This window comes from Typopeltis vanoorti, chromosome 25, assembly GCF_054136105.1.
Source record: "Typopeltis vanoorti isolate ZY-2024b chromosome 25, IOZ_Tvanoo_1.0, whole genome shotgun sequence".
Lineage (NCBI taxonomy): Eukaryota > Metazoa > Arthropoda > Arachnida > Uropygi > Thelyphonidae > Typopeltis > Typopeltis vanoorti.
The window spans coordinates 52,370,518-52,385,500 of NC_143573.1; the positions used below are offsets into that span (position 1 = coordinate 52,370,518).

Consider the following 14,983-nt stretch of genomic DNA (forward strand, 5'->3'; position numbering starts at 1 on the left):
ATTTATTTATTTTTTACCTAATCCAGAAACCTTGTTCTAGACACAAGACATGGAATGTGAAAAAAAGTTTTATGTTTACTCTCAAGAGTGAGTGGGGAGGTGGTCTCACTCAAGGCAGTGAAATTCATTTACTACCTGAAGACAATCAAATTTCCATGCCTATGGTTGGATTCGAATCTGCATCCTGTTGATTAGAGAGCAGATATAATATCACTCAACCAACCAGGCTGGCATGATTAATTATATTCTATTTTGTTTGCAGCTTATTTTATATACTCCTGTGTGTGCTTTTTTTAACTAGATCTGCATCTTTTAGAAATTAAAGTAATGACTGTAGTTCTAGGTTTTAAAGATGTCAGCATATAGCATTATTTTATCTACTGTATAAAGGAGGTATTGATCTAGGATGATCTTCAAACAGTGTTTTCTTGGTTATTTTTCATATTTAATTGCTCCAGGCACATAAGAACAAACAGAAAACACATAATCCACAGGGCTTGACAAATACACTCACATGTGGCAAGGTAGATTTTGCCAGCTAGTGAGTAGCTGCAGACTGGACAAAAATAGAAATATATATTATTTGATAAAAAAAAAATTTCTGAGTAAACTTTAAAAAACAGATGCTGCACCACTGATCAGTGCATGGAACTCATACTGACTTATCATCATCAAATTCCTGATATATACCTTCAAGGGGTGTACAGGATATGATAGTACTACATGAAAAATTTACATAATCACTCACTTCCTATCTACAATTTTCCACCAAATCAGTCTGTTACCTGTCAAGACTCCAATATTATCAGGTCTTATATTTTTGTCTTCTAAGGCAGTTTTTACTGTCTCAATCCACCTATATCTTGTTCTTTTTCATGCCAACCTGGCAGAGAACACTATTTGGCTAATCTTTCCTCTCCCATTCTGTTTAAGTGACCATACCATCTGAGATTAGCTCTGCTAATGCATTCCTGGATGGATGCTAACAATGTCAAGTTCTTTCCTAATATCCTCCTTTTTAATATGATATTGCCATCGATGCCATCTGTTCACATCTCTCATATCTGCGGTCTCTAGTCTTTGGTCAGGTGTTTTATTTCTAACCCAGCTTTCAAATCCATAAGTTAAAATTGGCTGTCTTGCTGAACGCTGTCTTGTATATAGCTAATTTAGTGTTTTGGCTAATTTCTTTCTTATTCCTTATAAATTAAATTTCTAAATTCATATAAATAATATAAATTCTCCAATATGACTTCCTATCATACCAGCTTTGTTGATTCTGTTGTCTATTTCCATATTTAATTTACCATATTGACTTACTGAGTTATTGAGACATTAAAAAAAAAAAAGATTCCAAAATGTAACAAAAATACTGACTTATTGAGACATTAAAAAAAAAATGTCTTGGGTGAGACAACTGTTTTGGGTGTAGCTGTGTTGAGTGCTTTGTTCTCTAATTGTTCTATACATACAGATATTGGCTATGGTAGGAGAAGAGAGGGAATCCACTGCCATTCCATGTGGTGATCAAATGTGAGAACTTTACACTTCAAATGAAAGTGATTTTGTGGCTTCTTCAATGTTGGCCATAAAAACTATCTTTGGTCAAATATAAAACTGAGCCCCTTTTTGTTATAAAGTCAGTACATTTATCACTCAAAAAAAAAAATAATAAAGCTATCTCAACACTAACAATTAGTCACTTCCATTTGTTATTAAAAACAATGTAAGTCCACAGTAATAACTTTAATTAATAAAAAAGGTAGATATTTCGTACTAAAAATAATAGTACATCTTCAGTGTTACAAACGGAATAGAATACAACTAACGAATATTCGGTGGATCACCTATTAAAATACAATGTTGTTGTGAGCTAGGAAATGAAAGAAATTAATAAATAATTAATATTTAAGATAATTAGTTTTTTAATGATTACATAAAATAAGTCTCCCAGAACTTCGAGAGAGAGGCAATCATTTTGATTTAAATTCGGTCGGTGTAAAAAATGCTTCACAACTTTCTTTAAAGAGGCGTTCATATTTGAACCTGCATCTATGAAGTAGAATAGCTTTATCCCACTGGATATTATGGGTAGTGGTAATACTGTGTTGTGCTAGACCAGACTTCTGAGGTTTTGTTATAATTAATATAATATTGATGTTCTTTAATTCTTTTTTCCACAGAACGGCCAGTTTGTCCAAAATAAGAAACATCGCATTCACAAGGAATTTTGTAAATGCCAGCCAAAGACAGAGATGACAGTTTATCTTTTGTAGAAGGCAATAAGGAAGAAATTTTGTTGATAGGAATATAAGTGGGAATCAATTGGTCCTTTTTTAAAATTCTACCTATAGGTTCTGAGATTCCTGGAATGTAGGGGATTGGAACTCTGCAAACTGTTGAAGAAACCTTAGGTGTTGGAACATAATATTCAATTATCTGTTGGATGTGATTAGGGTGGTAATCATTAGATACCATTAACTTTTTAATGATGGAAAGTTCTTGTAAGATTTCTGGAGAAGAGCAAACTTTGTGCCCTATTAATTAGAGATTTAAGGATGCCAAATTTTTGAGATGTATAGTGAGCAGACATCTTATGAATGTATCTGCCAGTAAATGTGGCCTTTCGAAAGACGCTTGTAGATACGGTACCAGAAGAAGCCTTCATCCTCGTATCCAATTCACCATGGAAAAGGAAAATTCTGGTATTTTATCATTTTTGGACATCCTGCTTACTTGAGCTTCTTCTGGTACCGTATCTACAAGCGTCTTTCGAAAGGCCACATTTACTGGCAGATACATTCATAAAATGTCTGCTCACCATACATCTCAAAAATTTGGCATCCTTAAATCTCTAATTAATAGGGCACATAAAGTTTGCTCTTCTCCAGAAATCTTACAACAAGAACTTTCCATCATTAAAAAGTTAATGGTATCTAATGATTACCACCCTAATCAAATCCAACAGATAATTGAATATTATGTTCCAATACCTAAGGTTTCTTCAACAGTTTACAGAGTTCCAATCCCCTACATTCCAGGAATATCAGAACCTATAGGTAGAATTTTAAAAATGTACCAATTGATTCCCACTTATATTCCTATTAACAAAATTTCTTCCTTATTGCTTGCCTTCTACAAAAGATAAACTGTTATTTCTGTCTTTGGCTGGCGTTTACAAAATTCCTTGTGAATGCAATGTTTCTTATTTTGGACAAACTGGCCGTTCTGTGGAAAAAAGAATTAAAGAACATCAGTATTATATTAATTACAACAAACCTCAAGTCTGGTCTAGCACAACACAGTATTACCACTACCCATAATATCCAATGGGATAAAGCTATTCTATTTCATAGATGCAGGTTCAAATATGAACGCCTCTTTAAAGAAAGTTGTGAAGCTTTTTTACACCGACCGAATTTAAATCAAAATGATTGCCTCTCTCTTGAAGATCTGGGAGACTTTTATTTTATGTAATCATTAAAAAACTAATCTTTCATTTCCTAGCTCGCGACAACATTGTATTTTAATAGGTGATCCACCGAATATTCATTAGTATTCTATTCCTATCTGTTTGTAACACTGAAGATGTATTATTATTTTTAGTATGAAATAGCTACCTTATTTATTAATTAAAGTTATTACTGTGGACTTAAGTGTTGTTTTTAATAATTATACTATGCCACAGGTCCCTCTAAAAATAACTTCCATTTGTTATTCTTTCTATAAAAAAAAATTATCCCGTACAAAAAAAGCTGTTGTGATTAAAACATTACTTCACCACTCTAGCCTTGCTTTATAATGAATTAAAGTGAAAAATTGAACTGTTTCTCTTTCTCCTCCTCCTAGACCTTGGGAAACCAAAAATTGACTTACCATGAACAGACAGGTAGATACGTTGACATCTGCATTAGAGGACATAAAAAAATACATAGCTGTCATCATTATGTCAAGTCAGGACTGAAAAACCCAAACTAATACACAGGAGCTGTTACAAGTCACTTTGTTACATTTTGGAATCAGCAGCAGCAATGGAATACTCAACAAACCTCAATATGCATGGCTGTCACTGTTTCTTCTAAGCTGTGTGTGTGTGTGTATGTGCACACAGGTAAGGTGGAGTGCATATGCCTAGTAACTCCGTGCACAAATTTTTTGTTTTCAGAATTTCTAATTTACAGTTAATAATTTTTGAATGTGTTATAAAAATGAATTATATGATAAATCATACTTATCACTTGCTATATTTAGTAATTTCTCCAATGTCTCCACTCCAATATTACTCTAACCCATTCCAACTTAATACACTCTAATTAGTTACTTTTAGTCTGTGCCGTGTGGGTGAACTGATGCTGACATCACTAAGTAGCAGAGGCGTATTTGTTGAGAATCTATTGGCTAGGCAGTACAGTCACTTGAACTTGTACAAATGGTAATCGATTTTTTGTAGCTATGCAGATTTAAGCAAATTAATTTAGTGCTTGTAATTTTAAAGATTATAATTACACGAAGAAAAGGGCAACAATATTAATATGAGAAATATTACATTAGTCCATGCATTGAGACTGAAAATTTGCACACACAAAATTTTTTCATGTGCACATGAGCCTCCAAAAATTAGAAGGGGTATTTGATGGTTGTATTGATTTCCAGAAATCTGGGAGAGTCATTTTAAGATCCTTAATTTAATACTTCCTTTTATCCAACAGATGCTAAATTAGGATTTTATTCCCTTCTTTTGTTCATTACAATATTAACTTGTTCCCAGTAATAACTGATTGTTAGTGTTGTGTTCTGACAACTGTCTTTTGTCTACTGAAGATGTTGGGTAGAAAAACCAGCAAAATATTAGTAGTGAAATCAGGATCTTATTCTGTTTCTTTTGGTGTTATGAATTATACTGCAAAGCTTTGGATGAATTGTCTTTTAATAATACTGTGATTTGATTTAGAACTGCATCATCACTGTTACTAAATGTAGAACCACCTAAGAAAAATCTCATGCTTCTGGGGAAGGTCTTCAAAAAAATAAATAAATGAATAAAATAAAAATCTTGATTCTGATGGTTTGACAAGAGGGCCAGCACGATCATTCTCAATACAACTGTAATAATAGTAATAAAAAAAATGATTAAGAATTAGAAACAGATCCCATAGCAGAAAGTTACAAAAAATATATGTAAATTAAGAAATACAGGGTGATCAAAATTAAAGTATCCCTGTTTAAGGCCTTGTAGAGTGCCATCCAGTGATCAAAATGCTGCGAAATTTGGCAAGAATCCATAGTGCTTCATACATAAGCGATATCTGAAAGGGGGGGGGGGTAGTTCTAAAATTCATCGAGGCATTGTAAACATCAAATGCATCATGCAGATTGGAGGTGCCAGGAGGGCTTGAAAAGATGGACACTGTATTTTTCCCTTCATTGTGGTTGTTAATACTGTCCACAGTGATGGCACTAACTTTGCCTCAACCTGCTCTGCTCTTGAAGCTGTACTACCTAAACAATAGCAATGTTGTAGCTGCACTCACTCTGCGAATTTTGTTGCATTAAATGTCAACAAGGTCCACTATCTACATGTGCTCTGGGATGAATCATTAGTTGTTTTGAAGAAACAGGATTGTTGGGAGTTAGACCTGGCAGAGGTCGCAAACCAATCAATTCACGACAAGTGAATGAAGTTGCTACTGCCATTGTTGAAGCAGGTCATGAATAACAGCATTGATTCCTGCAGTGTACATGCTATATCAAGGCACATGTATGTGCCTTAAACAATTGTCTGGAAAATTCTAGGAAGATTCTGCATTTCTACCCATTCAAGAAGGCCCTGACACAGCAGTTGTGCCTGCAGGACTTTGAAAGTCGACTGACATTCACTTTAACATTCCTTGCTCAAGCGGAGTTGGGCATGTTGTGGCTGTGGATGATTTTGTGGGGGAGATGAGGCTCGCTTTCACCCGAACAGCGCTGTGAATACCCACAATTCCCAGTATGGCCTACACAAATCCCACATGCAATCCAATTACTGTCTGGTGGGTTTACAGCTTTGTTTACCATTGAATCATTCTTCTTTGAGGACATTCCCAGTCGGGTACTGTGACCCACTCAGTTACTGTTGAGAGGTGTTGTGATATGATGAACACACACCTACCTTGTTGTACCACACCTACAGCACCCCCTACACACATTGGTCAGTCCATACAGGAGATTCTTCAAATACATTTCAGAGTGATCAGCCATGCGTCTCTTGCATGGCCGCTCATTCACTTGATCTGAGCCTCTGTGACTTCTGGCTATGGGGATTTCTCAAAGACAGGGTTTATTCAGATTATCCTGATAACTTGCCAGCACTGAAAGATGGCATAACATAGCATGTGCTCGACATTAGTTTCAACCAACTGCATTCTGCCGTTGAACACAGTGTGCAAAGGATGCAGCTTGTGGCATACAAGGAAGGGCAACACATTGAACAATACAGTTTGTGAATCCATAACTGAAGTGAATAAAAATGTGTTATTTATGCTTGTTTTGTTTTTCTCCTTACATACACAGAAAAATTACATATACATTCGGTACAACACACAGTACCCCTGGTGGTGAAGTTTGAAACTACTTTCCACCCCAACCCCCAGATATTGCTTCTGCATGACACATAATGTATTCTTGCAAAGTTTTGCAGCATTTGGATCAATGTGTTTAGATGGAGACTTAGAAATTTATATCAGAACACTTGTTGACCCCCATGCATATCTGGTACATTACATTGTACAAACTACATTTCACAGTCCATCCTGCTGATGATAGCATGAGCTTCCCAACTTGTCTAAATATTTAGTGAAATTTCCAAGACACTACATAGGTTAAAGTTTCCATGAAAAAATTTGTGGACCAGTTTATTTAGCTAAAGAACCCTCAAGTGGCATCTGATATCTTAGCCAGCCTAGATGTTAGTTCTTATTTTAGCCAGCCTAGATGTTAGTTCTTATTTTAGCCAGCCTAGATGTTAGTTCTTTATTGATGTGTGCTTATTGAAGAATCTACTCAAATCAGCGAATCTTTGAAAATGTATCGGCAAAATCATTGATTAGAGATATCCAGAACTGGATGATTCCTGCACAAGCTTCACTTCAATTGGTTAATTCAAAAAACAGGTGTAATTAAAATCATTACATCACCATGTTTTAACATTGTTACAAGATGAAGAAAAGCAAAATGTTGAACTACATCTCCTCATACACCAGTTACATTAAAATGGCTACAATAACAAAATACCGACTGTTTAAAGATATCTTTCATTTAAAGGAGCTAATCTCTATAGATTGGTGCTCTCTCCAGCAATTGCAAAAATACTACTGTGTATGCATTAAGTCTTCTTCAGTTCATTCCTAAAACTGTAGTCATTGCTGTAATATCCTGAAAATTACTAGACATGGAAACTGGCCAGTCTGTAGAAGTCCACATGAATGAACATCTCAGAATGTCAAACACTTCCACATTTCCTCTAAGATAGGCTGCACAGCAATCGTAATTGGCCATGAAATGGAGGGAAAATATCTGCCCAGGTGATGAGCCCTGCAGCACATCACCTAGTTTCTCTTAGCTTCTACTCCACCATGTACTACTCTCTGATGTCATCCATCTGTCATTCTCTTATTGTTCATAATGTCATGTCCATTCCCATTTGCTCCAGTTTGCATAAGAGTTCCATTGGTATCCTGTCAAATGCCCTTGTGAAGTCTAGCAATCATTTGTAGCCATTTTCTTTATTGAATTCATTGTCACTTTATTGTTTGCAAAATTTTATTGCTGCAAAAGACAGGCAAAACCTGGCTATGCTGCCCCTTCGTATAAAAATAGCAGCACATTTCTGTCTTTGCTGAAATCTGCCCTAGTTTTTCCAATAATTTCTCCTTTATTCCTGAGATACTGATTGGTCTGTAATTTTTCTTCCTCTGTCTTGGAACCTCCTTTGTGTAATCGAATTATTTTGCCCTTTTCCCACTCCTTTGGAATGGGAAAAGGGCAAATTGATAGAAGTTAAATGGTCTAGTCAGAGATACTTTAGTCCTCTTCCACCTTGTAATCTACAGGCTGATATGCCATTCATTCCCACAGCACCATTCATATTGAGGTTTGGTAATATTCTAAGCATCTCTATTTTAACATAAGTTCCTGTCATTGCAGTATCTCCACTTGGATGAGATACCCTCACAAAAGTGATAAACTAGTAATTCATCTATTCCTTCTGGTTCTGTTATCTTCACATTGTGCATCCATTACATTTATCCTAGCATAAACAGCGTTTCTTTTACTTGCCATGGAAAAAAGAGCTGGTCTGTTTAGCTAGTTTCCTCTCATTATCCAATTTTGTCTTCTTTACTAATGCTGGTCACACTTTACCTGTGCTTTGTATACTGATTGTGTGCTTGCTGGTTGCAATTTTTTTTTTTTTTTTTTTTTTTTTTTTTTTTTTTTTTTTGTGTGTGTGCTGATTTTGTTTATTGATGCTCCTGATCCATATAATTCTCACTTGATTGGTTTATCCTTGTGACAGTTCATAGTCTGATACTATTTCCCCTCAAACACTTCTTGGCGATTTCTCATCTACTGGTTACATTTTTCTCTTGCCGTCTTTTATGCTACGTCACTACTCCAAGCTCTCTCTCTTCTAATTCGCCACATACCTATTTACTGAAAATTCTACGTGCTTATGACAGATGTATCAACTTTGTTGGCACATCTTTCATAAGCATGCAATGCATGTGAATTGCAAGTCATTCCATCAAGTAGTTTGTTTTATACAGCTGTCTGAAGCAAAAGTGTTGTCTGTATTATCCCTTGAAATGGATAAAATTGAGTATCGTGTGGTTATAAAATTCTTTGTAAAAGGAGGTCGAATGGCAACAGAAATTCATTCAAAGTTCATAAAAGTTTATGGGCACTCTTCTCCTTCGTTTTCGACAATTAAGAAATGGGCTGCCGAGTTTAAATGTGACCGTACCAGCCTTGAAGATGATCCACGTGAAGGACGTCCAAAAGCGTAACACCAGAAATCATTGATCAAGTGCACGATATGGTATTGGATGACCAGCGAGTCAAAGTGTGTGAAGTTGCTGAAACTATAGGCATTTCATAAGAACGTGTGGGATATATTTTGCACGAAGAATTGCAGATGAAAAAGCTTTGCGCAGGATGGGTGCCGCACTTGCTCACAGCAGATCAAAAACGCACTCGCATGAAAATCTCTGAAGAGTGCTTGGAGCGTTTTAACAAGAATAAAACTGATTTTGTGTGTCGATTTATTACTATGGATGAGACTTGGATTCGCCATTACACATCAGAATCCAAACAGCAGTCAAAACAGTGGACAGAAGCCAGTTGTTCAGCACCAAAGAAGACAAAGTTGGTTCCATCAGTGTTTTGGGATGCTAACGGCATTTTGTTTATTAATTATCTTGAAAAGGGTAAAACAATAACCGGGGAATATTATTCCGATCTTTTAACCAGACTACACAAAAAAATTCATGAGAAAAGACCTGGTTTGCAGAAGAAAAAAATCATTTTTCATCAGGATAATGCACCTGCCCAAAGGTGTTTTGGCAATGGGAAAATTAAGGGATCTGCACTATGAATTGTTGGAACATCCACCTATAATATATTTAGTTTAATCCTTTATCCAAGTAGAAGCAAACAAAGTTTGCAAAGTTTGCACCTGAAGTATCTTCAGGACTGAGGCAACTTGTAAAGGTGGACCAACTTCTCATCACTCCTTGCAGACATGTATAATGCTATACATTAAGGGAAGGGCCACTATCCAGACTGGTTTCGACCTATTGAGGTATTGAGGTCTCGTCAGTGGGAGCCAGACCCAGAGGTGGTGATACTAAGGTGGAAGCAATGGAGAAGTCATATTTATCCATACGAGTTGCCAAAAGGTGTCTCACCTTATTATTAAATTATTCTGGATTTAGAGTTGAACGTTGAAAGTTAAACCTCCAACATCCACCCTGTTTCCCAGATTTGGCTCCCTCTGACTTATATCTCTTTCCAAAACTAAAACTCTTCCTCGCTGGTCAGTGTTTTTCTTCGAATCAAGAGGTGATTGCAACTGTAGAGGGGTATTTTGCAGATCTTACTGAGAACCACTACAGGGACCGGATAATTGCGCTGGAGCATCTCTGAATAAATGTATTAGTCTTAAGGGAGATTATGTTTAAAAAATAAAAATAATTTTTGAAATTATAAATATGTTTTTTCATTGTTAGGCCGAGAACTTTTCAGACTACCTTCGTATATCTCATTTCCTTTTTTTCTCTTTCAGTATGTTTCCCTGTAGTTTAAGTTTTCCATAATAATTATCTGCCCTACATTTATGGAACTAATATGATAATGCATGTCTTCTGCATCCTTGCACTTTCTAGCCAGTAGCAGCAAATGACTATTTTTCCTGTTTATTTTAGTCTCAAATGCAGTGCTTTCCATCTCTGTCTTTTTGCTTTTTTTGGTTAAACTTTTCCTGCTATCAACAGTACACCTCCCTCCATCTTGTTCCATCTCTCCTTCCTGAAAATGCAATGCCCTTTACATCATTCTCAGCCAGCGAGGTCTCACTAATTCTATTAACTTTTGACCAAGTGAAACCACTCATTGTCAAGAACTCCTCACCTTTAATTTCTGATGCTTATGGCTATAGTTTACATGTCTTGCATTATCCTTGTGCATCCACAACTACAATGGTGTCTTGTAATGACTGCCTCTTTCATATTTAAGACCCAAGGAACTATATTCAGCATGTTTAATCATGTTAAGTTCATTTCATTTCTCATGCTTGCTTTACCTGAAGGATGCCATCCGAATAGCTAGTGTTCCTGATTTTGCAAATTCATTCATGTGCAATCCATTAATTCCATCCCTGCTGTACTTGCACTAATACATATTAAACGGTACTTTGGTGTGCAGGCGAGTTTGATGTAACAACTTTAATACAACTATCTCCTTTCATCCTAGTATGTAAGCAAAAAGTTAGCATGCAATATCTTTAGATAGTATGTATGTATCTAGTTACAGCAGAAATAGAATATTGCATCATTTTGCTGTTTGTATATAGTATATCAAGAGGTCTAGCTTCCTACTACAACAACCCTCAGACTCCAATAAAGGTTAGAATCAATCTTTTATGTGAATCCCATCACACAAGGCTGTTATTCATCTATCACTTGAAGACATTTACAAAACATCCCTACTGACAGTGGAATTCAAACCTACAGCTTGTTGATATGCAGATATGCTAGCTGTTTTGTCGGCATCAAGTTAATAATGTCCATAATCTAGGCAGTATACATCCTAGTAAGTGCTGTGCATTATGGGATAAAGATAGCTTGTAGTGATAGCAGTGCTCTTGTAATACAAGTAGTTAGTTATGAAGATATTTCTGATGCAGACTTACTGTTTGCTTATGTTTGGGTAAAATTGCATATAAACAAGTATATAATATCTTGTCAGATATACAATTCTTTAAATAGCAAACAATCTAGCAGCTTTGGCTCAGCAAGAATTATTAAACCTCTGATTAATAAAAAACGAACAAACAAACAAACTTGGGTTGACATCATTAGACAGGTTGTAATGGATTAAGTTCGATCATTGTGAAGTGTTTATTTTTTCTCTTATCATATTGAAGTTTATCTTTGAGATTTGATGCCTACACGAAACATATACCATCAGTACCACAAATTATATACAGTTCAAATAATTCAGTAACAGAAATTATATATAATTCTCAGTAACAGAAATCCTAATCTCATGAAGAAAAAATAAGCCATCTGTTCCAGGTAAGTTTGATTTAATCAATTTTCTCCTACTTTGCAGTGAAGAGGTTTAGGCTAAATTACTGTATAATATATTTGTGACATGTGCTACTGTATTTGTATTATTTTGCTGATAATTGAGCATTGTAAAATAATTTAGTTTTTTGATTTGGTTGAATATTTAAGTTAAAAGCCGTTTATCACTACAAATGAAAAACATTGAGTAATCTGAAATCTAACAAAAAAATATTTATATTGAAACTGGTAGGATTAAAGAAAAAAACATTTTTAATTGTGTTGGTTATATTGGTATATATATTATTTGATATGGATTAATTACAATAACAATCTTTTGGGCTTGCAAAATCTCCCTGAACTCGGAAATTATCTTATTAAAAACTTTGAAGTAATTATATCATAAATAATATATCAAGACATCAGAGATACTTTTTAAACTTATTTAAACTAAAATACCTTCCGTTTTTGCTGCATTTTTTGATACCATGAAGATGTACATCAGAATCTTCTTCATCCTGTGGTTTTTACAGCTTAAATTGAGTCCTGGCTTCCTGTATTTGTTATTACTATACCTACCAAATCCAGAACCTTTTTATAACTGAAGGCTTTTTATCAACTATAAAAACAATTAAAAGCTTATAGATTTTTGTTTAATTAATTATCATTTCACTGTCTTTCTTTGCCTCACAGCATCTTTAGAAAGAGTTACAAGGAACATAGAAGATTTAAATGCTATTTTTAGTAAATTGTGAAAGATATTGAACAGTCATTCAGTTAGCAACTCACTTATCATTAGACACGTCATTTGCTGTCTGTATATCGTAGGGTAAAACTTGTAGGTGGCTGCTTGCAAAATAGAGGTTTTGTATATTCTGCATGAATCAAAGGCTTCCAGATGTCATGAACTATACTTCCCTGGTTTCTGTTTTTCTGAGGTGTTAACTGGTTTGTAGGTTTTTGTAATTGATTACTGGATAGTATGTTTTGTCAGAAAACCATTTTTCTGCAAGGAATAACTTCCTTGAGTAGCCATTTTGGAGGAATTGGCATAATAAGATTTTTTTTTATCCTTAATTATATTTAAGGCTGTATTTTTAAAGTTGCAGTGATACTTAATTTTTGTTGAGGATGGTAAAATGAGCTTGCATGCAAGTACCTCTCCATGTGGGTTTCTTTTCTGTAGGCTTCTAACATTGATCCTCCAGCATTGTTTTTGTTGGCCTTCTAGATGTATCTAGGAGTGGTAATTTACTATCTTTTTTTCTATTTCTAGTGTGAATTTGATTTTTGGATGATGATTGTTTAGGAAATGTACAAAATCTTTGCTGCTTTTTGGGTGTCTACTTCTAAACATATCTGCATATTCCACCAAACATGTGGTTTCAAGATTGTCTGTGTTAGGGCTTCAAATTTTTCCATAAATAAATTTCAGATAGAAGTTTAGATGCTACTAAATAGTTTAGGGAAATAACAACATAGACTAGGATATACATTAAAATAACTTTTTAATACAAATCCAATATTTCGGCAATGTCACGTTGCCATATTCAACAGGAACTTGTGAGCAAGACATGTGCATGCAGGCACAGTAAACGAGGACGAAGCAGGAAGCTATTCTTTCTCCTAAAGTCCTACTGGTGCCCCCTAGTGGGCAATGTTGGTATTCTTGGGCGATTGGGCTGAGGTCTTCTGATGTAGGTTTCCCAGATTTGAGGCAATCTCATGCAGCCAAATTTGTTGAGGTTTGGATTATCCAAACCTCAACAAATTTGGCTTATGTGTATGTGGGAGGAGTTGATGAGACTACAAAAGAAGTTTGAAAATTTGTGCTTTTTTTTGCAAAAAATTCATTGCATTTTATTACCCATACTACCCATACCGGTTTCGACCTTTATTGAGGTCTCGTCAGTGGGAGCCAGGCCCAGTAGTGGAGATGCCAAGGCAGAAGCAGTGAGAGGTCATCCCAACCTATAGGAGTTGCCAAAGGGTGTACAGCCTTATTATTAAATTACTCCGGATTCAGAGAAAGATGTTCAGTTTATTTTTCACTTGGTTAGACAATAATAAGTTTAATTTAATCCTTTATCCAAGTGTGAGCAAACAAAGTTTGCACCTGAAAGTATCTTCAGGACTGGGGTAAGGTGGTAGAACACTGGGCAACTCATTGCAAAGGTGGAGAAAGCTCTCATCACTCCTTTCTCAGTATCTCCCATAATGCAAAGCACATCTCCTTGCAGATTGATATTATTATAGTCTAACCAAGTGAAAAATAAACTCTCAACTTTCAGAACCTTCTACATATACATGATCTTGTTCCATCCTCAGTGATGACCATTTCCATATTTGTTAGCTTATTCAGACTTGTTGGAAAGCATAGGTTTGAATTCTTTCTGCAAAGAACCTTTATAAGTACTTTTCAACTGAAAGTGAATTAGTCATTCTCATTTGGAGGTGGCAGAGTTTTCTTCCTGCAAATTCAAGTTTTTCATTCTGTAAAACAAGTGACCTGACCCAAAGAACACATACAGTTAACAGACACAATTACTGCAGCCTCATAGGCATATAGTAGTTTCAGCTGTAATTCTAAATAATAACAAAAATAATAGCTGTTTCAGATGTGCTCCTCCATTTTACTTTCCCAAACAGGCCTTTTGACTTTTTTTCATCTCAAGGTAGCATATCATATTCTGTGACACTGTCCATCCTAGAATCTTGTCTTTTTGATTTTCTTTGGCAAAGAATTTCTTTGCTTCATTATGATGCTTTGACTCAGATGGCATTTGAGCACAGATCATGCTTTTATGCCATCCAGGATGCAAGGAATCTTTATCAAGGTTTAGCTGAAGGTCTCATATGGATGTGCCAGATTTCTTCTCCTGGAAACTTGATTTTTCACCTGCCCAAAACAGATCAACTAACCAGAGAACACATTAAACATTATGTACTGGCTTTGTAGACTTGCATGCTTCAATCATAATCACAACCAGACTTATCCCACTCAAGAGTAAAGTGCAAATGGTACTATTCCTTTTGGCATGGTGGCTGTCTTTTTGCATAAACTTTTTCCTTTGAATTTAACTTCGGAAATCATGGTACAAGTAATATATGAGGAAACTTGATATGAAAATATGGTATTTGTGCTTATTTTCTTATTTAAT

General features: G+C 35.3%; 1 protein-coding gene across 1 annotated transcript in view; it reads left to right on the forward strand.

The window, feature by feature from the left end:
• LOC150092747 (uncharacterized) overlaps nt 1–14,983 on the forward strand; it is a 236,806-nt gene that overhangs the window by 26,700 nt on the left and 195,123 nt on the right. The gene's annotated exons all lie outside the window — the stretch shown is intronic.